Source organism: Panthera leo, chromosome B1, assembly GCF_018350215.1.
Source record: "Panthera leo isolate Ple1 chromosome B1, P.leo_Ple1_pat1.1, whole genome shotgun sequence".
Lineage (NCBI taxonomy): Eukaryota > Metazoa > Chordata > Mammalia > Carnivora > Felidae > Panthera > Panthera leo.
Genome location: NC_056682.1, coordinates 103,742,257 through 103,769,418, shown reverse-complemented (window position 1 = coordinate 103,769,418; position 27,162 = coordinate 103,742,257). Strand labels below are relative to the sequence as shown.

The following is a 27,162-nucleotide window of genomic DNA, read 5'->3' as shown; positions in this document are numbered from 1 at the left end:
ATTCAACTATATTTCCAAAAGAGACCAATGATTGATTCAGCTTCTGGCCCCATTGGATACTTGAACAGCGGATGAGAAAATTTCTATTCTCTTCCGGATTCTAGCCAGAAACAGGATCTCTGTCTGACCTCCAGGCTGGAGCCTTCCTGGTCACCTTGGTTAAAATCTAACTGTAAGTGCTGACAGAATTATATAACAGTTGCTAAAGCTATGTGAACTTATGGACTAACAAGTCATTTGTCATATATTGGAGATACGTGGGAGCCTCAGCGCCAAGGGGAAAGGCAGGAGCCCTTCCTTCGTCCTGTGAACCATGACCCAGACACTGGTTGGGTTTCTTACAGTCACGAATATTGAATAAGTCTCTGTAGAAGCCTGAGCCTTCTGCTCAGTTCCAGGTGGAGTTTTTTTGTTTTTGTTTTTTAATGTTTATTATCCTTGAGAGACAGAGAGAGAAGACAGAGTGCAAACAGGGGAGGGGCAGAGAGAGAGAGAGAGACACACACAGAATCCAGAGCAGGCTCCAGGCTCTGAGCTGTCAGCACAGAGCCCAATGCAGGGCTTGAACTCACAGATCGCAAGATCATGACCTGAGCTGAAGTTGGACACTTAACTGACTGAGCCACCCAGGGGCCCCTCCAGGTGGATGGTCTTATCCCTTTGAGGGATAAAAGCATTTGGTAATTTCTCAGTGATAACCTTAGCATTTTATGGTGGGGAAAGTGCCAAGATTCTTTAGATTTACTATACACTATTGTTTCAAAATGTTGTATATTCTTTTTCTTTCAGGATAATTTCTCGCTTTCTCAGAGACCCCATTTAGTTCATTTCTGGAAAGTCAGAAAGTACTTCTGAGGAATGATTTTATTAGAAAGGCAAACCATTTGATCATACCTCTAAAGATCATGGCAGAAAAGGGGATATTTCTTTCAGAGCAAAGGACATTATATAAATGAACTCATCCACATTAGATAGGACATTTTTTAAATTAATTAATTTATTTATTTTTAAAGGTTTATTTATTTATTTTGGCAGAGAGAGTGAGCGAGCATGCGTGTATGAGCGGGGGGAGGGCAGAGGGAGGGAGAGAGTCCCAAGCAGACTCCTCACTGTCAGTGCAGAGCCTGACTCAGGGCTCAATCTCACAAACTGAGATTATGACCTGAACACAGACCAAGAGTCTGTCGCTTAACTGACTGAGCCCACTCAAGAGCCCCTAGCTAGAACATTTTATTTCATTATTTCTCAAATATCAGATTGCTATTCCTGACAAGTTTCTATGTCAAATGTGTAAGTAATTAACCAAATATTAGAGCCTCAGAGAGTCAAAGAAATTATGTGGATCAAAAGAATTAAGACTGGGAACATATTAGAATTAAAAAAAAATTTTTTTTAAATGTTTATTTATTTTTGAGACAGAGAGAGACAGAGCATGAACAGGGGAGGGGCAGAGAGAGAGGGAAACACAGAATCTGAAACGGGCTCCAGGCTCTGAGCTGTCAGCACAGAGCCCAACACGGGGCTTGAGCCCACGGACCGCGAGATCGTGACCTGAGCCGAAGTCAGATGCTCAACTGACTGAGCCACCAGATGCCCCAAGACTGGGAACATATAAGAATTTTAATGGTGATGACACAACAGCAGTTGCTGATTCGAGCTTCAATTGCTGGATGCTACTGCTCTTCATGTAAGCAGCATAGCGTGGTTTGAAGTGGGCTCAAGACCCAGGTCATTTGGGTTTGAATTCCAGCAGTGCCATCTGAGAGCTGTGTGTCTTGGATAAGTTACTTAGCCTTGCCGTGACTCAGTTTCCCATATTTAAAAAGGGGTAGCGGGGGGCCTGGGTGGCTCGGTTGAGCTTCTGACTTCGGCCCCGGTCATGATCTCACAGTTGACGAGTTCGAGCCCCGTGTCGGGCTCTGTGCTGACAGCTCAGAGCTTGGAGCCTGCTTCTGTTCTGTGTCTCCCTCTCTCTCTGCCCCTCCCCTGCCCATGGTCTGTCTCTCTCTGTCTCAAAAATAAAGACAAACATTAAAAAGGGGTAGCAATAGTACCAACTTCAGAAGAAATATTATAAAGATTAAATTAGTTATCATTAAGTACTTAGCACTAATCTTACACAAAATAAATGTGTAAATGTTTGCTAGGTTGTACCATATTATCAATCTATTTACAATGCTTATAGGTCTACTGTGTTCAGAGATACTGTACTACAGGATGGTCCTGGCCTACAAGGGATGTTTAGTCAGAAAAAAAAAAAAAATGATGCCATTCAGTATAGAAAAGTGGAAGCTGGATATATGATCTTAAAGATAGTGATGTAAAAGTTTAAACTTTAATTTTAACTAGAAAATTTGAAGTGGTTATTTTTTAAAAAAAAATGGTTATTTATTTATTTTGAGAGCTAGAGCTAGAGAGAGAGAGAGAGAGAGAGCATGCAAAAAGAGGAGGGGCAGAGAGAGAGGGAGAGAGAATTCCACGGCAGGCTCCATCTCATGAACTGTGAGGTCATGACCTGAACCGAAATCAAGAGCCAGACAGACACTCAATGGACTGAGTCACCCAGGCATCCCTAAAGAGGTTACTTTTTATTGTTAACTCTCTAAGGACATAAACTGCCCATATATAATAATTCACAGGACATAACAGAGAATTAGATACAATGGTAGAAACCAAGTAATACTTACTTTTAAAAATAAATTAAAATTTACTCATGTAGATATCAAGCTACTATATTTTATCTTACAGTAAACCCAGCCCTTGGAGTACAGACATGACCCTTGAGTCTCACATATCTCCATTTGCTGAATTACTCGTGTAAAATTCTTGCTATAGTTCATGTTATGGGGGACTTGTTAAAAACTAAAACCAAAAAGCTACATTTACACTGTCTACAAGGAATAAAATGTAAACAATTTATTCATAAGTCACATTTAAATAATCTATGTTTGTAAAAAAATGTCTTAAGAATTATATCCTACTTGGGCGCCTGGGTGGCTCAGTGGATTGAGCTTCTGACTGTGGCTCAGGTCATGATCTCACCGTTCATGAGTTTGAGCCCTGCATCAGGCTCTGCGCTGACAGCTCGGAGCCTGGAGTCTGCTTCAGATTTTGTGTCTCCCTCTCTCTCTGACTCCTCCCCCCCCCACGCCCCTGTTCATGCTCTGTCTCTCTCTGTCTCAAAAATAAATAAACATTAATTTTTTTTAAAAAAGAATTCTATCCTACCAAGCTTCAGTATAAGCAATTGCATATTCACTTAACTAACAGCAATAAAACGAAAAGGAGAAAATTTCAAGATGGTTTAAAAAGACAAAGTAAATTTAAAATGGAAGCAAATTACTCTCAGGAATCACACTTAAATGTTCTACATTTGTAAAGTATTACCTGAATCATACTTCTATCAAGCTTTCATTCGAGTAGTAGTGTAATCACTCAACAGAAATGAAGCTAAAAGAGAAAGTGCAAATTTTCTTTAGAAAAGTTTTGTTAGAAAGGAATTTTGCTGTGGTTCAGGATCTTCAGAAGTAGGCTCAGTAGAGGGCTGGATGCTTTCAGGATGTGGGAGAGAGGAAATATTTCAGTGCTTAGTGTAGAGGCATTTTTTATGTTAATGGAAGATGTGTTAAGCCAGGGGCATCTCTCAATGATGAGTATTCTTCTGGATGTTCATACTTACTTGGCATGAACTGTCCCCTGGAATTCTCCTTCAACATCTGAATGGAGGATGAAATAGAGGAAGAAAGGCTGAACTTGAATCAGGTGTCATCTTTAGTGTCCTTTCTACTGGATTCCATTTTTGAACATGCATGATCCTATGGTGTTAACAAAAGAAGGCATAGTAAATTTTTAAGTCTGCTGGTCCAGAGAGAGTCTTCTAAGTTCAACAGGATAAATTATAGATCTCTCTTGTAGAGAAATTATTGGAAACATATAGTGACTTGATGCAAGGAACATTCCATGATTTTGATCACATGGTGATGACATTTGGTCCACAGAGGATACATTTAGATACTTTATCCCTCAGCCATCACAGATTAATGGTCCCACTTTCTTGGTGATCTGATAATCCATATGACTTGGTGGTCCTCTCAGACCTTTGACATATGTGCCACTTTAAACATTGGGCATAAGAAGCCCCTTTTCATCTAAAAGATTAAATTTAAGCTCTGCTTTATTGAATTTTCCCCCCTTGTCATATGCATTTTCTTTTCTTAATTTGTTGAGTTTTCTCTTGGCCAATAAAGTTTTGACCGATTATTATGAGCTTTATCCCTCATGGGAAATCATTTGGCTTTAATAAGAACAAATACTTCTTTTTGCTTTTTCTGTAAGAATTTTTGCTTATTTTCTGAAGGTGTGCAGCTGTTCACAATTATGGTTGATTGTTTCATCTGTTTTGGACAGTTTCTCTTCTGTCATTAAATGGTAAATTCCCTATTAAATGAATATTCCAGTGTATTTTATTTCATTTTTTCAATGAAGGTCAGAAATGACTAAGTTTTTGTTGAAGATTTCAAATATCACTTTCAAACTGTGTATTTCCTGTCTTCAATGAAATGAATTTTAACTTTTAAAATTCTCAGTTTGGAAAATTTTATTTTGATATGTTAATTCTTTATGTATAATAGAAACATGTTTGAGGAGGTGAAAGTGTAGAAGAAAATAATTTCAGTAAATGCTGATTTTTCAAAGAAAAACTTTGAGGTTTTAGAGATTTGAAAAATTAGCTTTATTTTTAGCATGAAGACCTTTCAAGTAAGTATAGCTGAAGATACTTTCTCAAACACAAACAAGGCTTAGATAATTTTTGCAATGTCTGCTGGTATAAAATATTGACTGTGGCTATTAAAATATTTTTAACATCACAGTGAGAGTTAAATATGTGACTTTATCTTCCTGTCTTTGACACCTGTAGGAAATGAATGAATTTCCTTTTTGGTATTTGTAATATGAAATATACCTGCCATTGCACTGAGGTCACAAAGTCACCAACTTAAGTCCCTAGTTTCTCCTTCCTATTTTGCTAAGTGGTTGTTAGGGTATCAATCTCAAATGACTTAAGTTTATATGCCTTTGTGAAATAGCTCTGTGAATGTGTGTATTTGGGGAAAGGCTTTAATAGCTTTTTATTGATCTTACTGTCAGTTGATCTGCTTGTTCTGTCAAATAGTGGCAGTATTATTATTTATTGCTAAATCTGCCATGAGAACCCAAATAGTACTGCTTATCAGAGCTTGGAATTGCCATAAGATTAACTTGTTTCTCTTCAAATATGATGAAAGATGGCAACAATAAAACACTCTTGTAAAATGACCCTTTTTCTACTGTATTTCATTATGGGAAAGAAAAATTTTAAAGGCATTTTTCAAAATCCTATAACATATTTTACCTAAATAAATCCCTCCATTCAAAGATATGTATATACAGCATATGTATTTATGTAAAAACAGCATTTTTGTTTATGTCTGTGTATACAATGTCCTTACCTCTTTTCATTATAGGATAGAATGCAAATTTAGGAAATCCTCTCAAAGGAGATTATCTTTTAACATATTTGAGTCAATTTTAAGAAAATAAACCACAAAACTTGATTAAATTACCAACTTTATTTGATTTTGTTTATTTTTAATGAATTCTTTTGTGATTTTTGGCTGGCTAAAATTCAGGCTACATACTGTACCTTTTGGAACATACCCATCAACAAATTGCAAACTTCTGTAACTTCTACCATTTTGGAATTATCTTCTTTTGTTAAACTTTTTACAAAATCATCCCCCCAAATCAAGACAATATCATCTAACATGGACTCCATATAACTTTTCACTTATATTTGTTAGTGCAAATAGATCTGGGAACAAATAGATTCCCAGTGTAAACTTAAGTATTTTTATTAAAAACTTGTGTTTCTGTTAGTTTGAGGTCTTGTCTGTTTACTCACTCACCACTATTTTCCCAGACTCTGGAGTAAAATATATGAGTAGAAGAAGAAGAAATACTAGATTTTCATAAAAGCATAGGAAAGGGTGGGCGTTGAGTTGTCACTGTCATTATCAGCATTGACATAAGCATCTATTGTTGAGCTATATTTTATACTTACTATATGCCTTTATGTATAAGATGGTCCTTATAAAAAACATATGGGATATGAAAACAAAGACACTTAGAATGTATCTATCTTATTGGTGAGGAGCTTAACAGATGGCATAATTAGGCCAGGACTTCTGAGCTGTGATTCAGCACACTTTTCATTTTACTGCCTCTCAATAGACACCTTCTCTAGTCATTGATCATATGAAGCATAACATGTACAATTTTTCCAGGGAGAGATGTTGTTGACCTTCTGTTTATGGTATATTCCAATATGTAATCATCCCCATTGATCAATAATTCACTTTATAATTTAATCAGATTATTGGACTGAAATTTAAGTCCATTTCCCCACAAGGGGGCTCATGCATGACACACAGTGAGTTATCTTTTCTACATAATAACTCTCTATATACTTAAAACATTTAAAAATAATTTCTTAGCCTTTTCCTCTCTTTTCCAAGCTTCTGTAATATTTTTTGTAGGACATTCATCACTTTCTTGTAATAATTTTTATTCCATTCAATTAGCTATCTTTTGCTTCTCAGTTCTACTCTACATTCAGTTTTTGTATCTCCAATCTACTTAATATACTTCTTTCAAACTCCATTTGGTACTATTCCATATTCATAATCCTAATTGAATTTCCATAGCATGCAGAAATACATCCTTAGCCTAGTGTTCAAAACCTTCAATGATCTAATTCAACCTACTATTGCAACCTTATTTTTCTCGATTCTACTGATAACTTTTGTATAGTTGAGCTTCAGCCTGAACTAGGATGGACTTGGAGAGTTGTGTTTTATCATAATAGTCAGAGTCTCAAATGATATGGTGAATATTGTTTTGATTCCATAGACTCCCTGAAAAGAGTCTCAGATACCTCTGGATAGTCTTTGTAGCATACCTCAAAAAAACATTAACATATTGAGTAAGAGCTTAAGCCCTTTCCCACTGTCTGTGTGTGCAGACAAATTTTCTTTCCTTCTTAACTTTAGGATCCTGGGAAAGTTATTAAACTTATGCTTCAGTGTGCTCTTCTCTAAAATGGAATTAATAATAATATCTATTTCTTAGAGATGTTTTGAGGATTAAATAAATTGATGCTGGTTTGCAATTACAATAGTGCCTACCACAGGAAATAGTTACCTTTGTGATGAGGAAAATGCTTTTTTCTCTATTCCTGGTTTTCAATGTCTTTTTTTAAAGTTTATTTATTTATTTTGAAAGAGAGAGAGAGTACACATGGGGAGAGGCAGAGAGAGAGAGGGAGAGAGAGAGAGAACACATGAGGGAGAGGCAGAGAGAGAGAGAGAGAGAGAGAGAATACCAAGTAGGCTCTGTACCCCACTCTGAGCCTGATGTGGGGCTCAATACCATGCCCACGAGATTATGACCTGAGAGGAAATCAAGAGTCAGATGCTTAACCTACTGAGTCACCCAGGTGCTCTTTCAATGTCTTTTCTTATCCAAATTAATATGTATTTGTTTTAAAGAGAGAAAAGTATGGAATATCTTTTAGTTTGATCAAGTCTTTTGGCAGTGTTAATCCTTTGATATTAATTTAAATATAGCTAACGTATCCATAGGAATTTCAGTGGATACCTGAGAAAAATAAGAGCAAGTTCTAAATGTGTTTCTTAGCCTATAGAGTTGTATTCGTTCCACTGATAGGCATCAACCATCTCTTTCCTTCAGCAACCTGCCAGCTTAATACTTCCCTTCTCACTAGGCTAAGAGGCTGAAAACAAGTCTAGAATGAATGAATTCATTCATTTATCACAAACCTATTGTGTATATGCCAGGCATTCTGCTGAGCTCTGGTATGCAATCTTATAATCTAGTGGAAAAGGACGTACATTAAACCAGTCAACAAAAAAACAGTATGACTAAAAAATGCGAGAAGATTTTGAAATACTCTTTCCATTGCTTTTTATGTTTTGGATATTACTGTTGTTAACTGAGATGTAATTGACATATAACATTATGTTTGTGACAGGTGTACAACATAATGATTTAACATATGTATATATTGTGAAATGGTCACCACAATAAGTCTTGTTGACATCCATCACCTTATATAGTTACAATTTTTTTTCTTGGGATGACAGCCTTTAAGATCTACTCTTTTAGCAACTTTCAAATATATACTATAGTATTATTAACTCCAGTCACTACACTGTGTATTATATTCTAGAACTTATTTATTTTAATTTTATAATTAGAAGTTTCTCTGTATCTATAAACTCTGGTTTTTGTTTTTTAAATTTCACATATAAAAGATGTCATCTGTTATTTGTCTTTCTTTATCTGACTTATTTCTCTTAGGATAATACCCTCAAATTCTATCCACATTGTTGCAGATGGCAGGATTTCCTTCTTTTTATGGCTGTGTAATATTCCATCACACACACACACACACACACACACCCATGCACATTTACATACACTACATCCTCTTTTGGATATTTTCATAAAGAAATCGGGGCGCCTGGGTGGCTCAGTCGGTTAAGCGTCCGACTTCAGCTCAGGTCATGATCTCACGGTCTGTGAGTTCGAGCCCCATGTCGGGCTCTGGGCTGATGGCTCAGAGCCTGGAGCCTGCTTCCAATTCTGTGTCTCCCTCTCTCTCTGCCCCTCCCCCATTCGTGCTCTGTCTCTCTCAGTCTCAAAAATAAATAAACATTAAAAAAAATTAAAAAAAAAATAATAAAAATAAAAAAAAAAAAGAAATCATTGTGAGGAAAGGGGAAGCCATGGAAAGAGCACGAGTTGATCTGGGTTCTGGTTTGAATAAAATATTAATATTTCAGTTTTAGTTTTCTTAGCTGCAAAAGTAGGCAATTATCTAAAATCCCAGAACTATTATTTTCTTTGTTATTCTAAGAGTGAGTATATTTTTACATCAATTGTTACATGTTTGAATGATGGAATTATTCTATTGCAGCATTTTTTTCATTATATTTCTTTCTTTTGACCTATCAACCCATGAGACTACTAGTATATTTTTAATGTTTATTTATTTTGAGAGAGAGAGACAGTATGAGCAGGGGAGGGACAGAGAGAGAGGGAGACACAGAATCTAAAGCAGGCTCCAGGCTCTGAGCTGTCAGCACAGAACCCCACGTGGGGCTCGAACTCAAGAACTGCGAGATCATGACCTGAGTCCAAGTGGGACGCCTAGCAACTGAGCCACCCAGGTGGCCCAAGAGACTATTAGTATTTTGATGGCAGGTTCCTGAGCCCTCTTCATCATGTGTTCCCAGTATACTCGGTGCATGTTCTATTTAATATTGAATGTACTTTTAAGCTATATTTGCTGTGGCAAATATTCCAAAACAGCTTTTCATTTTATTTCTTGGTATGTTCCATTGAAACACAGAGATGAAACTATTTTTCTGGGTACAATGGCAACAATAATCAGTGTTTTTACAAAGGTTAAATTTTAAGGAATAAGAGTTACTACACACTGGTTGGACTTTTCACACTGGGGACAATGGTCACAAGTTTTTAATTTTACTTGTGTCCAGCAGATGGCACCAGTGCCTCAAAGAAAAGTCTCGGCTGGCTGAGGAAAAACAATGGCATCAGATTATGCACACATTTAAAACTAAGCAGATGTCATAAAAATCCAAGAGACTGTTACACAAATATTCAGACCTATACAGTGAAATACGATATGAAATAGTTGAGGAAGTGTTTATCTTTTGAAAAAGTTTCTCCAAGTTTTCAGCTTGTAATTCATGGCAGTTACTCTTGGAGAAAAAAAGACTAGATAGAAAGAAACAAATGGAAACTGTTGATTATTTCTGCAGAAAAGGCCCCACCAAGGTCAGGGCGTTTTCTAAGATGCTTTTGGCTATATCTTGTTTGCAAAATTTATGAAAATAATCACAAAAGCAATGAAGAGTATTTAATTTCTCCTTTTCGTGAGTTGTCCCTTATTTTGGTTACACTTCAGCAGCTCACCAATTGTTTACAACTATGAAAGGGAGAGGCACACTAGGTACTGGTGAAAACTAGAGAAGGAAAGCAAAGACGCACCGGTGCTTCCAAAATTTAACCCAAGAAAATTAATGTTCAAAGTCTTCTTGGCATTGAAAGCTTTGATTCCTAATTAAAACATCCTCCTTCCTGAATATTGCTACGTTCCTTTTCCCAATGGGATGATCCACAGTTTTCCTTTTCTTTAACCTCTGAAATGAACAAATGTTTACTCACAATTTCTTGAAATGTTATGTAATTTTGTTGTAATTTTATTTTTTAAATCCCCTACTGCCTTTCTCTTTTATTATGTGAAACTAGACTAAGATACTAATTTTATATATCTTTTAATTATAACAGACTCATCATTTCTGATATTCAATTGTTCAAATTGAATGGGTTTTATTAGGTGGATTAAAATCAACAACTCTTCCAAATTATGGAAAGAGCCTAAATGTCCATCAACTGATGAATGGATAAAGAAATTGTGGTTTATATACACAGTGGAATACTACGTGGCAATGAGAAAAAATGAAATATGGCCTTTTGTAGCAACATGGATGGAACTGGAGAGTGTGATGCTAAGTGAAATAAGCCATACAGAGAAAGACAGATACCATATGGTTTCACTCTTATGTGGATCCTGAGAAACATAACAGAAACCCATGGGGGAGGGGAAGGAAAAAAAAAAAAAAAAAAAAAAAAAAAGAGGTTAGAGTGGGAGAGAGCCAAAGCATTAGAGACTGTTAAAAACTGAGAACAAACTGAGGGTTGATGGGGGGTGGGAGGGAGGGCAGGGTGGGAGGGAGGGCAGGGTGGGTGATGGGTATTGAGGAGGGCACCTTTTGGGATGAGCACTGGGTGTTGTATGGAAACCAATTTGACAGTAAATTTCATATATTAAAAAATAAAAAATAAAAAAAAAAATAAAATAAAATCAACAACTCTTATAAAATAAAACATGATTCCCTAATATATTATGAGTATGTGATAGCATATTATATTAACATATTATAATAACTATTCTTTATTCAATTAGGTCAAATTAATGATTGGGGGAAGCACATAAACATTCATTTGCTTCTATATTGATCTTTAATATAGCATGCTTTCAATGAAATAGAAAGTAAAAAATATGAGTGGAGATGATACAAATTTGTTAGTTTTAAAATTCAACAATTTAAGAATGGTGTTCAAAGAAAGAAATAGATTTCTCTGTTCTCAAAAGTGTAGTTGAGGGTGACTTCCCTAACATTTCTGAGAGATCACTCTTTTCCTCACCTTGACTCTGTGACTGACTCAGTGACTCAGACATTTCCCACTTCTGTCTGGTGTCATCATCTTGAGTAAATAAAGAACAGAGAGAAGGAAGATCAAGAATGAGGACCTCAGTGTAGGACAAAGAACCATACAACCATATACTGAAAATTTAGTCAAAATAGGTGAGTCGATATAGTCATCAGTGTGCAACATGTGGTTACAGACGTTAGTTGTCTTTAGTTATTTCATAGTCATCAGGAAAAGAATTTACTGGTGATAGGTGTTTTAAAGCAACTCATTCTCTATTTTGATGTTACGTTCTCTGTCAGACTCATCTATATAGGCATATATGCTTTATATTTTACTTGGAATCTTAGTCTTCTCTGTGAATTTTTTTCGGCTTTGATTTCTTATGAAAATAGACATACAATCATGAGTTCAGTGTTTTAAAGAATCAGGATGGAGCTCATAGAAAATGAACTTTTCTGTACTCTGCCTTACACTATTCTCTGTGTGTTCAATGGTAGTGTGGAAAATTTGAGAATTCAGTGGGTCTGCTACATGTAAGTAGTTACCTAGAGGTGGAGTGGTTACAGAAAGAAGTGGGATGCTTAGGAGAGGCTAGAAGTAGCATTGGGAAATGTGGGTAGAATCTGTACAAATTTTGTGGGCTAGATAGAATTCTGGTGGTTGGAATGTTTTTTCAAACTGTTTTCAAAGTTAATTTATATTGTTTCTGGGAGTAAATTCTACCCCTGTTACATATCTTACCATCTTAAAAATGTCTTAAAAATTATTTTTCTTCCTTCCACTGTCACTGACCTATTAAGACGTGACAGCAAGGTTTTTATGATGTTGCTAAAAATGTGGTAACAATGCAAACTCAAATTGTTTTTCAACTTCTATTTTTAAAAGAAAGCCAGTTATTTCAAGACAGAGCACCTACCGTAAAATAATATTTAAAAAAAGCAGCCCTTACAATCTGGGGTATGATACATTTGCACGACAATCTTGGGCAGTAAATAAAAATCTGGTCCATTTAAAAGTATCTTTGCTCAGGCGCATCCTATCAAACGGGGCTGTTTTATAGTCTACCTTGTATTTCACTGCTTGCGAACTCTGTAAGCAAACAGAATTGGTTCACAGGGTGAAACACATATTTATGGTCCTGAATAAACTGTTCAGATTCAAAAACTATTTGTGTGACAGTGCTAGACACAGGGATTCTGCAGCCCAATGGGATGTTTGTAGACCACATTTGCATATCAATGCACAGACCCCTTTTAGGAATACTGCTGCTTCATGACAATGCTGTTGTCTGAGGTCTGGGGGAAAGAAAACCCATAAAAGTTTGGACTCACTTTTCAATGCCCTCGATTCTTTTCTTGTGCTTTGGAAAACTGTGAAACAGGGTCACCAAGTTCCATTCTCCATAGTTTTATTATGTTTTCAATGAAGCGATTGAACCTGCACAGAACCCAGACAGACAGACATCACAAGGCCACTTTGTGGAAAGGCAGCTTCTTTAGAACCTTGAAGCTAAAGCTTGTCTTCCGTGTTTATGGATTTGGGGCCAGTGCTCTGTTCCTTCAGTTTAAAGAACCAAAGGGAACCAAAACCCTGAAGCAAAATACTTAGAACCCTTTTGCCTGGAGAAAAAATATTAAAGGTGTTTTGTTTGTTTGTTTGTTTGTTTTTAAGCTACTGAGAATCCCACCTAAGAACATATAGTTGTTTGAAAGCCAGGCCATGGATGTGGAGGGGATTTTATAAGGTGACGTCATTTTCTACCTGGCTGACACCTTAATGTCTGTCAGTCCTAATCTTTGAAATGGAATCAAACAGAGCCTGTTCATAGTTTTGCTGAAGTTTCATTTGGAGAAAGAATTTCTTATTTTTTATTTTTGTCTGACAGTCCTTTGGTCTTCCTGAAGGAAATTTTAGCAGAAAGTCTTACCTTATATATTTATACTCTAGTCGAGTTAGTGTATTGCAAAGCTCTAAAGAAGCGACGATAAAAAGAAAGACATGTTTTTGTACTACTGCTTTTACCCCCTAATTCATATTTGAAAACATTTTGTGAGTGTGAATGCTAGGATAGCAGATGTCAGGCTGAGCAGGATTTCTTCTTTACAGTTTGACTTGTGATATATTTAACACACAACTACACTGTATTGTGTAGTCTAAAATATCCTTTTTTCAAACCCACACCACTTTAACGATGATGCATGTAGTTTTGCCCTGTGATTTTGTCATTAATTCGCTTTTTCTATGTAATACGGAATATTTTTCCTGAATATTCTTTTGTAGTTGTCTCAAGAATGATTTATACTTCATAAAATTGTCTTGAACATAGGTAGTGCTGTGTTACCAATATTTCGATTGCTTTGTCCAGAGCTCTGAACAATTTCCTGAGTCACCTCCTATTACCTATCTTACTACTTCTTCTCAGCTTCAAAGGAAGAAAACCAAAAATCTATTTGATAAAAGAATTTTCACCTGCTGTAACTATGTAGGTAACTCCATAAATGATCATTTTGACCCAAATTTCTGTTTCAGTAGCTACACTGTCCGTTTGATATTTCCATTGGTTGTACATATCACAGACTTGGTAAGTCTAAAACTAAATGCTATAGATTGTTTTCCTGTGGTGTTTTTATCATCCTATGTCCAAAATCCTTTGACACTCTTCTCTTCAAAAGAGTGTGTTCTGAACTTAATAATTGCCTCTAATGAATAGAATGTGTCAGAAGTGCCATGTGTAACTTCTAAGGCTAGGTCATAAATGACTTGGCTGCTTCCACTTTGCTCCCTCTTAGGTCACTCATGCGGGGAAAAGCAAGCATATTGTAAGGACAGTCTCCACAGTCCATGTGGAGGGCAACTGAGGGCTTTTGGTCACAGCCAGCAACAATGTGCCAGCCGTGTGTGTGTGTGTGGATCTTGGAAGTGGATTGCTTGTGTGTAGCTTGGAGGGAGATCTTCCAGCTTTTAAATGGTAGTCAGCCTTTAGATGGTAGTCCTCGCTGACATCTGTCTGACGCAAGCACATGAGAGACCCTGAGCCAGCACCACCAAGCTGAATTGTTCCAGAATTCCCAGCTTACAAAAATGATCTCAGATTGTAAATGTTGTTATTGCATGTCACAGAGTGTTGGGGTCATTGTTTGTGCAGCAATTGTTAGCTATTCTGCCACTCTTCCGACATTCACTTCTCCTATATCTGAAGAATGTTTAAGTCTCATGGTTTCTTACTTTGATGTGATTTTGGTGTCTGTCCCTTCTTTGAAATTTGATTGTCATGTTACCCCCATTTAGTTCAGACTATCACTTCCCAGATGGCTGCAGTGTTAACCTTTTAACCAGTCTCCCCGATTCCCTTTTTTCAGTCTCTGTAGTGGACCTATAAATTATTTTTCTCTGAAACACATGGATGCCATACATTTCTTCTGCTCAAAAAACCTAGAATTTTTCCATTTGCCTTCCAGATAAAACCTTGTTTTTGTTACCGTGGTATATTAGATTCTTGTTCAGAAGTATTCATACCTCCTCCCTTGACTTTGCTCTGATCTCACCCTAGACTTGTTTTGACCTCATGCTGGGCAGAGAGTACTTGCGACCCCTTGATGTTTGACTTGGACATGTGACTTACTTTGACAATAGAATCATGGCAGACACAATGCAAATAGAAGCATGGAACGCACTTAGGTTACTGGGTTTGCCTAATTGCGTTTCTGCCACTCCCATGAGAGGCACATCGTCCACCTAGACTGCTGATCCAGGGAAGATGAGAAATGTGGAGCATATGTGAACCCAGCACAGAGCAGAGCCCCACCCTGCCAGATCTGCAGCTTGAAGCAGAGCTACCTACCTGTGCCCACTCCAGATCAGCCAACACTCACCCAACCCAGTGAGAGTAAGTAATTGTTTCAAGCCACTGAGGTTTTGCAGTGGTTTATTATGCAAGAAGCTCTATTACCCTAACTCCATCTCATCTTTTCAAACGTATCATTTGTTTCTGTTAATACCCCCTGTCTGTTTCATTTCCTAAACATACTTGCCCATTCCTGTTGACACAGCTTTTTCATTTTTTCGCATATCCTTTAAGGTCTTTTAAATGATGATATTTGTTAATTTACTAATAACTTATTAAGCTGTAGTATTATCACTTTTATGACAGCCTGATAGAAGCAATATTATTTTCATTTTAAAGGTGAGAAAGCTGTGGCTTAAAAAGGTTTCAAAACTTGTCCAAATTCACATGGTAAATAAATCAAGAATGGGATTTAAATTCAGGCCTTTGTGATTCAAATATCAATACTCATCGCTAAGATTCTATTTCTTATTTTAGACACAATGCCTTTCTTTTGACAACTCTGGTCCATAAATTATGCTAACAGTTTTCAATTCCAAATGCACTTAATTTTTCCAGCACTAATCATTTTATTTTTATAATCATTTTGAATGGTTTTTCCTTTAGCATTTTGTAGTTAACATCACACATTACGGTCTTTTACTCTATTCAATTCTCACAATGTCTTTTTGAGGAAAGAATGATTATTTTCTCCATGAGGAAAATGAGAATCAGAGGTTGAATAAGTTGTTCCTGGTCATTCAGCTATATATGGTAGAATTGAAAGAGAGAAATTATGGCTGAGTTAAGAGGCCCCCACCAAATTCAAATGTTGAAGCCCTAATCCTCAATGTGATGGTATTTGGAGATGGGGCCTTCCATGAGGTAATAGTTAAAGTTAAATGGGTTCATAAGGGGGGGGGGGCTAAACCCATAGGACTGGTGTCCTTATAAGAAGAGGAGGAGACACCTGAGCTCGCTCACTCTCTTTGTGCACACAGAAGAAAGGCCATATGAAAACACAACGGAAAGACAGCTGTCTACAAGCCAACAAGAGAGGTCTCATTAGAAACCAACCCTGATGTCACTCTGATCTTGCACTGCTAGCCTCGGGAACTGTAAGCAAATAAATTTCTGTTGTTCAAGCCATCCAGTCTGCGGTATTTTGTTTTGGCAGCCCTAACAGCTTAATACAAAGTCTAAAGTTTTCACTCCTAACGTCTCCATCCTTAGCTTCTTACACTTACTCTACATTATTTTAATCATTAGCTCTCTGAAAACAGTGAAATAGTTTTGTATTCTCTACCATTTTTATTTGTATAGTATATCCTTAAATATTTCCTAAGCTCAGAGCAGATTTAAAAGTGGAAGGGGTCTAAGATGTCAACCTGTCCTCTCATGTAAAGCTGAACAACTTAGATCCAATGAATTCCTAAGACTTGGCCAGAATGGCCCTGCAGTTAGTGAAGAGCAGAGAATGGAATCTAGGACCCACCTCCAGCCCCTGAGATGCAATGTTTTATTACTTCACCAGTAGATAGGGAAATTGAATGCATTATCATCTCACTGCTATTATCATCTTTAATTTTTATTAATATTGTGTAATGGAACTCAAACTCTACAGAAACTGAGCAATTGAAATTAAATCCTAATTAGAGTAAGAAAAACTGATACCACATGATACACCAAAAAGGACATAGAAATCCAGGATTCTCAAGGAATGTGACAAAGCAAACATATTTAGCAAACATATTCTTTTGTTTCTTATTGATTTGTTAAGTGAAACATTTTAAAGTGTTATATTTGCGTGTGTGAGAGTGAAAAACAAAAGCATGTTTATTTGGTTAATCTAATTGCACATAATATCCTTGTTTTTATTTTCCAGAAGAGAAACCCAAACACAGCAGCCCAAGGATATGTCAGAGGCATATACTTATGTTTTCCCATCTATCAAATCAGGCTGTCCAGGTGGTTTGCTGCTCTGTGGTAGGTACAAAATGTGTAAATGACTGGAGTTGGAACAGAAATCATCAAAACCCCTGTAAAAATGATGAGAGGATCTTTTGCTATTATCAAGAGCTATTTTAAATACTAAATCAAAAGGATGCCAACTAGTGGCCTTGTTGATAGTCTCAGTAGAGAAGGAAATGATTAAATTAACATGAAGCTTCAAATCCATTCCCACTTGGTAGAGAGGTCTGAAATTGATCATCACGGTGGCATGTGAAGACTTGCACAGGTGCAGTTGGGGTGCCTTTGTTTAATGGATAAACAACATTCACAAGTTGATAGTGCAGTCTCTTATTTTTACTCAGTTATGCATCCAAAATTTAGATCAATAAGTTAAATCACAACATTTCAGCCTTTCTTTCTAATTCAAAGATGAGGGTTGAATCACGTTCATATGCAAAACCACTAGAAAGGTGGCTTGGTGCAATAGAAGGGGCTGGAAGGAGACACAGGTCATTGGGATCCAACCTCTTGCATTCCCTTGATGCATTCTGTGTCCCTAAAGGGTTCCTTAGCCGTATGGAATCTATTTTCCTTGTCTGTACAATGTGCACAATGAAGCCCTTGCTTACTACAGAGCTGTGTGGTGAAAACCGGGTCTAAGAATACCATTTACATTTGTATGATCTTTTGTAGCTCATGAAATCCTTCCTGTCTGCTTTTTTTTTTCTCATAATTTATTTTTCCCATTTCAGTGATAGAGAGGCTCAGAGGTTTTATGTGCTTAAGGTAAGGAATTAAGAATAGAGACTCTTTGTCCTTGTCATTTAATAGTGCTCTCTGGCCAAATGTGCAAATGAGCACTAGGTATGTAAAGAAGAAATATTAGGCCATGACGGCTCTAATTTTCATAAATTAAAAAAAAATTTAATGTTTTATTTTATTTTTGAGAGAGACAGACACAGAGCATGAATGGGGGAGAGGCAGAGAGAGAGGGAGACACAGATTCTGAAGCAGGCTCCAGACTCCCAGCTGTCAGCACAGAGCCTGACGTAGGACTCCAGCTCACAGACCGCGAGATCATGACCTGAGCTGAAGTCGGACACCTTATCGACTGAGCCACCCAGGTGCCCTGACAGCTCTAATTTTTAAAATAGTCTGTTGACAATCCAAATAATAACATTAGGCTTAATTTTAAGAACATATAATATAACTTATTTTATTTTTTTTACTTACCCCAGTTTTGATTGAGTAGGTTACTGAATTTACATGTTTCATTTTCCACATGCATAAGATGGGCATACAAATATGTAACAAATGAAATGTTGTGATAATTAAAGAAAAGGTATGAAATGATGTAAATGCTTAGAACTATGCTTAGCATATGTTAAGGATTCAATAAACACAATCATCTTTATTGTTGAAATTGGATAAAGAAAAATTACATGTGTATGGGATGGATTTTAACCCTGGGAAACCACTTGTTACTGAATAACTCCTTTTTGGTAGTTACATGAAATTGCCTTTACATTCCTGTGACTGCTTTGCTGTGAAGACAGCCCTGAGTAGGGGATGGTGGTAACTTGCTGGACTGTGTCCAGAGGTGAGGGTCCTGATTGCCATTTTGTCACTGATTTTTTTAACCTGCTCACTTTCTTATCATAGCCTTGATTTCTTTGTATACCAAATAAAAAACACATAATTTTGTGCTTGCCTTACTTAAGATTTATGCACTGATTCATTCACTTGCAAAACAAAGGGGCAATGTGCTAGAAGTTAAAGAGACAAAGATAAAAAAGAGATAATCCTTGACATCACAGATTTTAAAATCTAGTAAAGGAAGTTAAATCTGTAAAGTGAAAATTATAGGAAAGTGTCCTATATATTCAAGAATTGAGATATGTGCAAATGTAGCAGTGAAATAGAAGTAGGAGTAGGGATGACTTTTTTTCAGTAAGATGGTATGGAGATATCTTTAGAGTTGGTTTCTGAGAAACGAAACATTTTGAATTGAGTCTTAAAGGACAGGGATGGAAGGAAAGACTTATAGACAAAAGGGCCAGTAGGTAAAACTTTACAGAAACTTATAAGTCAAGCTGTGTAATTTTAGGATTCTGCACAGATGTATTTATAACGATTTCCTAAAAATTCACCAAACCAAATTCAGAAATTAAAAATAAATTAGGGAGATCAGAACGAAGAAACAGGGGACTTGAGATAAAGTTCAGAGTGATTACTTAATTGTTTTTATTTTTTGTTTTTTGAATTCTCTATTGAAGAAAATATCCATTGGATTTCTAATATTTTTCCTAAGATACACTTAAAACTATGATCATAATAACCAATGACTTAATAAAAAAGACCTGTTGGGTGATATGGATGTTTAAAAATTAGCAAAATACACTTTGTCATATAGCAATTTGCAGCCTGACTGGGGAGAGAAGATATTTGCATTTAAATACACAAACCACACATGCACACATGTACACACACACATGAATTTACTGAATACCAAATAATCATTAATAAGAACAAGTGCTTTTTAGGGTTTGCAAGAGGCATAATCAGCAAAATCTTCCTGATGGAGATGGGCTGTATGCTGGGTATTTGAAGAATAGGGTTCATTTCAGTTTCAGTAAAAGGGAGGAGAGAACAGAGGAGAGCCCATTCCACAGGGATGGAAAGTGCAATGTATAAAGTATTTTGATTTGGTCAGAAAATATGTTTGTACAAGAGTAGTGGGAGAGTTGAGGTCATGTTATGTATCAGTGATCTTTAAATGCTTCACTAGTAATTCAGACATTTTCTTGTAAATAGTGGGAAATCATGATAGGTGAGTATATGAACTCATCAATGGTAGGTTCTTTTTAAAAATTAATTCTTGGGTGCTCCTATATGTGTATAAGGAACTCTATTATGGGGCACCTAGGTGGCTCAGTTGGTAAAGCGTCAGACTTTAGCTCAGGTCATGATCTTGATCTCATGGTTCATGAGTTCGAGCCCTGTATTGGGCTCTGTGCTGACAGCTCAGAGCCTGGAGCCTGCTTTGGATTCTGTGTGTCCCTTTCTCTCTGCATCTCCTCTGCCTGCGCTCTGTTTTTCTCTCTCTCAAAAATGAATAAACATTAAAAAAATTTTTTTTTGAATGAAACACTATATTATAATAAATCTTTCAAGAACCTATTCACTGTTAACTCTAACAAAAGTGTTATATATTTAAATACTACTGGTGACTGATTCACAAAGATTTAATAGTATAATCAGGTTTTTATACTTTTTAAGGCACCAGATCAATGATGTCAGTGTTTATTACTTGTTCTGCACTTAAATCATGGTGAAAACTTCCTGGCATAATTGGTTGATGAGGTGGACAAAATTAAATAGTATATAAGCAACATTATATATCATCAATGTATATCATTAATTCATTGTATGTCCTCATCATTTCAACTAGGTGCTGAGGATTCAGAGATGAATCAGGCTTGACCTCAAAGACACAGGTATTTGGATATAAAATAAAAACAAGATACAAGATAGATATACTGGGTTCATGGATGAAGGAATGAGGGAATGGCTGTTCTACCATGTCGTTCATGACTTCACTATGGTTGGGATAATGACTGAGTCATCTGCTGTTACTTGTCCTTACGCCCAGACACACTGGACAAAGTACACATCCCTCTACCCCCCACCCCTAGCCCATCATTTTGAGGTGGCTGTTGATACTGGCTGGCCTCCAAACTTATCTATTTGCAATAGGTAGGGAGTGCTTCATTCTGTCATCTCAGCATAGCAAAATCTTAACCATTTTTCAATATGCTATATATTTGTGCACACTACTGAGGATCTTTGCCATGAAATCTCTCCACCTCAAGGTAGTGTACCCTAAAGAAAAGGGTGACAATAGCTGCAGAAAAATTTAGAGGACTCCAAAGAGTAGAGGGAGAAGTTGGAAAAGGACTTTCCCACTTCCTACTGGGAATCCTAGGAGGCAGCTCAGTGTGTCTAAGCAGAGAGGGCTGGGATGGCCCGAGTCTACCATGCCATGGCAGGGGTATGAAAGAGGCCTGGGAATAGGAATGAGGATGATAATAAGTGCAGGACTGCTGAGGGAGAGCATGTGGGAATTTTTGATATCCCAGCAAATGCCAATGAGCTATGATGCCATTGACCAAAAACTATGAAACTAAGCTTGTAACAATTAAAAAAAATTTTTTTTCATGTTTAATTTTTGAGAGGGAGAAAGAGGGAGAGGGACAGAGTATGAACAGGGGAGGGGAGAGAGAGAGGGAGACACAGAATCTGAATCAGGCTCCAGGTTCTGAGCTCTAAGCACAGAGCCCAACATGGGGCTTGAACTCATGAACCGCGAGATCATGACCTGAGCCAAAGTTGGACACCCAACCAACCTACTGAGCTACCCAGGCTCCTCAAGCTCCTAACAATTTTTTAAATGTGTTCCTGAATATGGAGTTACAATGAAAACATTGTAACTGCTATAGAGATCATGGGATCAAATGTATTTTCCCTCTGTCTCCTCTATTAAGAAATGATCTCTGTCCTCTGTGTGTCTACTCCTTGTTTAAATCATTCCCATGACACTTTTTAGGGGAGATTATGATTGAGTAACTAATGTACTTGTTCTGTTTTCTTTATGAGATTGAAATCTTGTTGATTCATGTCACATTTATCTTGTTATGTTCCAATCCCTTGTAGGGGCTAACACAGGGTCTTGCACTTCTCACATAGTAGGTACTTTGTATATAATATGTTATGAAATTAACTGAATTGTGAAGAAAATACCATTTAATTTGTATTCCAAAAAAGGCCCTTTCATACACTGTATTGTAGGACAAAGTAGCATTGTATAGTTTTTTCTCACACATGTGGATGAGTTCTCACATAAACAAGACGTTTAACCAAAGGAACAGAAATACTAGCAAAATTCTGTCAGTTATATAATGATAGTTTTGCAGATAATTTATCCTGATTTCTGTGAAGCAAATTATACAGTCTTGTGGCTCCAAATAGTTATTCATTATGTCTTCAGAATGGAACTTTTAGGGCGCCTGGGTGATTCAGTCAGTTCAGCATCTGACTTGGTCTCAGGCCATGATCTCTGTTTTTTAGTTTGAGCCCCACATGGGGCTGTCTGCTGTCAGTGCAGAGCCTACTTCGGATCCTCTGGTCCCCACCCTCTGTCTCTGCCTCTCCCATACTTGTGCTCTGTCTCTCTCAAAAGATAGAAAAAAATAAATTAACAACAACAACAAAAAAAAACGTAAAAGAATGCCACTTTCTTTATCTGTCTTTATAGAAGTACTAATGGTGGGGCATCATTTTAGAGAATATGTAACTTTCCTGGAAGATTCAGATTTCCACTTACAAAAAAATTGTGTATGAAAAAACCCTGGCTGTGATTCCTAAATAAACATCAAGAAAATGAACAGAGAAACTTTAGTATGAAACCTGTAACTCGAAGAATATTCTTCTTATCCTGATCCTGGTTTCACTATGGGTTGTTGGACTAGTATTTGTCTTTCTTTTGTGATTTTTTATTTTATGCCATTCTCATAAAAATTGATATTGTCTGATTTATTAATTTCTGGTGTGAGACTCAAAAAAACCCACTGAACTATATTTAAGTTTTATTTTTCTATTTTTTTTCTATTTTTTTTTTTTTTTTTTTTTTAGAGAGAGAGAGGAGAGAGAGCATGAGTTGGGGAGAGGGGCAGAAGGAGAGGAAGAGAGAGAATCTTAAGCAGGCTCCACACCTCACGCAAAGCTCATGGGGCTCCATCCCATAACCGTAAGATCATGACCTGAGCCGAAATCAAGAGTCGGACGCTTAAATGACTGAGCCACCCAGGCGCCCCTATTTAAGCTTTCATTATATTGGTTACCAACATCTCCATGAATCTATATAAGACTGTCCCACAAGTCAACTTACCTCATATGGAAAAGATGAGATGGTGATTTATGTGTATAGCAAAATGTTAAAATAGTGTCTTTTTTTTGTAATTAAGGTAACTATAACTATGAGGATATGATTATGAAATAAATACTGGGAGTCTACTTGAGAAAATAGAAAACACTCACTCTACTAAAAATAATTTTTATATGTCTCAATTTGTGAAACATTCATGATAAGCATGAAATCCAAATTGCATTTTTACAATAAATTTGTTACTTTGAGAAGAAGTATCTTTGTTTCTAACTAAGGTATATGACATACCTAAACTTTTATATTCTAGGACTGAAAGTATTACAGTTTGACATTTTAATATACATTTATACATTTTACATAAATATAGACATTTATAGAAATACAAATGTATCTCATATTTCTACCTATACATATGTCTATATATTTATATTTCTTCTCTAAAGTATTTGTATTTTCAACCCACCTCACACTTTAGAGGTAGTGATAGTTAACTCATTCAAAAACAAAAACAAGCAAATAGAACAACAGCACAACCCCCTCTAGTCTAAGAATGCGTGGGCCATTTATACACTTATCTTTGAAGGCTCTCTGAACATGAATTCCACAGCATTATGGTAAGCAAGACAAATACTTTGGATGCAAGCAAATGTCTTTGCAGTGGTCTTACAAATTTATATCCCCATTAATACAAATATACTGGGAGTAGAATATATTTTTAATTTCTTTTAGGATGATGGCTATATTTCTCATAGCTAATGGTAAGATATCATCACTATTAGGATTTGAAGTCCACAAAAGAGAAAATATAGTTCTTCAGTGACCAAATGTGATTTTCATAAATCGAATTTAGTAGTCGATATGATTAATCCTGCAAGTAAAAGGAGCCAGAAAAGAAGAAAGCAAGAACACCTTACTTCTTTTGAACTACATTTCACTCCACAAATACCGATATCAAACAAAGAGTAGAGAGTCATGTGAAAAAATTGTAAAGAGTAATTCAACACAGGAACTTGCATAGAATTATTTCCCATGAACTAATCACAGTCTTCATTAATGTAAATGAAATCTATTTTAGCTTCAAGGAATGTCATTGATTTTTTAAGGAATCTAAAAGAATAAAGAATGAATGTATAAGAATAGTAAAATGATGGTAATGTGTAATAATTATACACCTACCTAATTGCACAATATAGTACAAAGTGTAATCAGTACTGTGAAGAGCAATCTAGTAATCATTAAAAATTCTTAGGTGTTCCCCTCCTAGTCCAGTGATACAAAGCAAGTGTTGTGCATTTTATACTCATATCAGTCATCACTTCAAAATTGATTTTGTCTTTAGTGAATACAAAAATTGGCTGTTTTTGATTTCAAATAATCTTTAAATATGAAAATGCTTTGGTATTATGTTACATATGATGTACTTAAATGACAAGCCTGATACTTTTTGTTTTCTTATGTACAAACTGTAATGTCCTGAGAGTAAAATCCTTCATTAGCTGATAGGTCTATTTTTGGTGATATATCCTAGAGATATGCTAATTCCAGAAAAAAGATAAGGAGACAAGAATCTTAATCACTAAATCACAAAATCTTTTTCTAGAGTTGAATGACCTCCAGATGCTATCTTTAGCCTTGTAAACTAATGTAAACATGTTTCAGCAATAGATTTTTCTTCCCTTTAATGAAGTCACTTTTACCTGTTAGTGGTCTACAAATAGCAAACTAAATAAAATAATGTCTCTGTTTTGTACCCTGATAGCACTAAAAATGAACAGCAGCCTCTTTGCTAAGCTCGTCTAGTATATCTCCAACTTTGTAGGCATATTTCATTTAAATGATTCCTTGTCTTCCATGAACATGCACATTCAGTGTTGGGCTTTGTCAGCACTTCTCACACTTTCACGTGCATATGAATCACTTGAGGATCTTAGTAAAACACAGTTTCTGACTCAGCAGTGCTGGGGTAAGGCCCGAGGGTCCATATTTCTGATAAACCTCAGGTGACCCAATGCTGCTGGCCCACTGAGCTGCACTGTGTTTGCCAGGCAGGGTCTGTGTGATGTATTGTCACTGTTTCTCTTGCATTAAATGAAAGTTTGAGGGAAGAAACCTAACCTATCTTTATCTTTCCCTACAAGGGCCAAGTGGGTTCTCAATAAATCTATGTTGCTTACCAGAAGATACATCAAGAGTAAAGACTCATTGTTCTCTGGTGACCTAAGTTTTGTTTTCTCTCAGAATGCATAAACAAGGGACCCCCTTTTCAACTTATAATTTGATCTGGATTCAACTCAGAGTAGCAAATTGAAATTATAAGGCTGCATTAGAAGTCACAGAACTGGTATGGCAACTTTACAATTGGTTCTTTTCACTTCTCCCCTGCTTTCCTTGTCTACCTGGAATATATTCTAGGACTGGTGCCCTCTTCAACTCATGGAAATAAAAGCACTGCTCCAAATACCAAAGTCATAAGCCTCTTTAAGGGAAAGTAAGGGGGAAACAGGAGGCTGAAGATAATGCCTTGAAAGTTTCTTTAATTTGAAAGCTTCAATATTCATCCACAGTTATACATGCATTGCTTTGACCTTCTTCTAAGATGCGAAATTGTTTGTTCTTGAGGCAATTTATCTGTAGTACTTCTAAGTTGAAATTGCTCCCAAGCATTTTTGGGTACTGAAGAAGTCACAGGTGTGTGCCTGTTTTGTTTTGCTCCTAGATCACTAGGCATCCATTTTCAAGACTGTATGATGAAGCCATCTTGTGGGACACCTGGGCAACTTGACTTCCCTGTGTGATGGGTAGGTAACTCTGCTTAACATGTAAACAGTGTTTTACATACTCTGTGCTTAGGAATCATCGTTGGTTTGATTTTTTTTCCCTCTAGCATTCCATATAAGCAATGGCTTAGTTAAATGAGAGGAATCATTGAAAATATATTAGCATCAAGTCTAAATATAAAGAGATTAAATGACATTCCCAAGGTCAACACACTGTTCATTGACAAATATGCACCAGGTCTCAGCTCTAAAACCCCAAGTTACTTTACCAAGTTAGTTCATTCGTTCTTTCTACTCATCGTATTTTCCAGGAAGTAGTGAAGAGCAATAAAACTCTTGAAAATGACAAATGTATTTTACTGTCAGACCTAGAAAAACAAGGGCTATACTGTTAAAAACATTACAACTTATAGCAGACTTTAAAATTGACTTCTAGCTATGTTTAGAACCCTAAGGAGATAATGGCAAGTCATTCTTCTTTGGAAATATGTCATCATTAAGGGATAGAAAACAGTTCTCCATTCTAAAGAATAGCTCTCTGTAGGATTTGTTGAGCTTTCTATAGCTAAAGTTACTAAACAAAATAAATGACATCTCAGAACATTCTGTTGTTTTTGGTTTCAAATAACATATTTTATTATGTTTTTTTTTTCTTCCACTCTTGGCTACCATAAATGGCAGGAAGAAAACCTTTCTTTAAAAAAAATAGTGTTTGTAAAACAAATGGTTGTGGATGTTGGGGTATGTGTAAATTCAGTATACAAGATATCCTTCTTGGCTTTAGGTACTTTCCCAATGCTTGTCTTTATAAAACATGAATGATTTTAAAATTTGAAGTTTCTGAGAGGGTTAATGTCATGAGCCAAAAAGAATGAAATCACAAAGGCTAAAACACATTCCTGTTAATGGGGCTCTTTCTGAGAAACTTGCCTGCCATATCAGCTTTCTTTTTTCAACCTTTCTATCCTGGCAATACTAATACTAAGTGTTCTTTTCTTGATTGCTTTAGATGGAGAAAGCAAAACAAAGAAAGCTTGATGAACTTGTTTTTTAAGAAAGCTTTTTACAGAAGTCAAAGTTTGAAAAACAGTATGAACTAGAGAGAAGACAAAGTTGACTTTAATGTGTTATGTATTAATTTGTAAAAATATAGTAGTGTATTTAGCGGCATAATGTTAGAAGAGTACATCTCTGGATGGTGGATTATTGATGTATTTATTTTATATTCCTTTTATCCATTTTCTTCAACCAGCATTCATTACCTTTGTTATACAAAACAAAGTTTGTAAAAGATTAAACGT

At 36.3% G+C, this 27,162-nt stretch overlaps 1 long non-coding RNA gene across 2 annotated transcripts; it reads left to right on the top strand.

The window, feature by feature from the left end:
• Positions 1-25,881, top strand: LOC122217910. 2 transcript variants are annotated; one of them, XR_006201745.1, is made up of 5 exons: positions 1-172; positions 16,189-16,305; positions 17,073-17,173; positions 20,592-20,637; positions 25,801-25,881. It is a non-coding gene; the product is annotated as an uncharacterized LOC122217910 (long non-coding RNA). The 2 variants fall into 2 exon arrangements; XR_006201744.1 differs by lacking the exon at positions 1-172 and adding an exon at positions 14,787-15,250.
• The last annotated feature ends 1,281 nt before the right edge of the window (positions 25,882-27,162 follow it).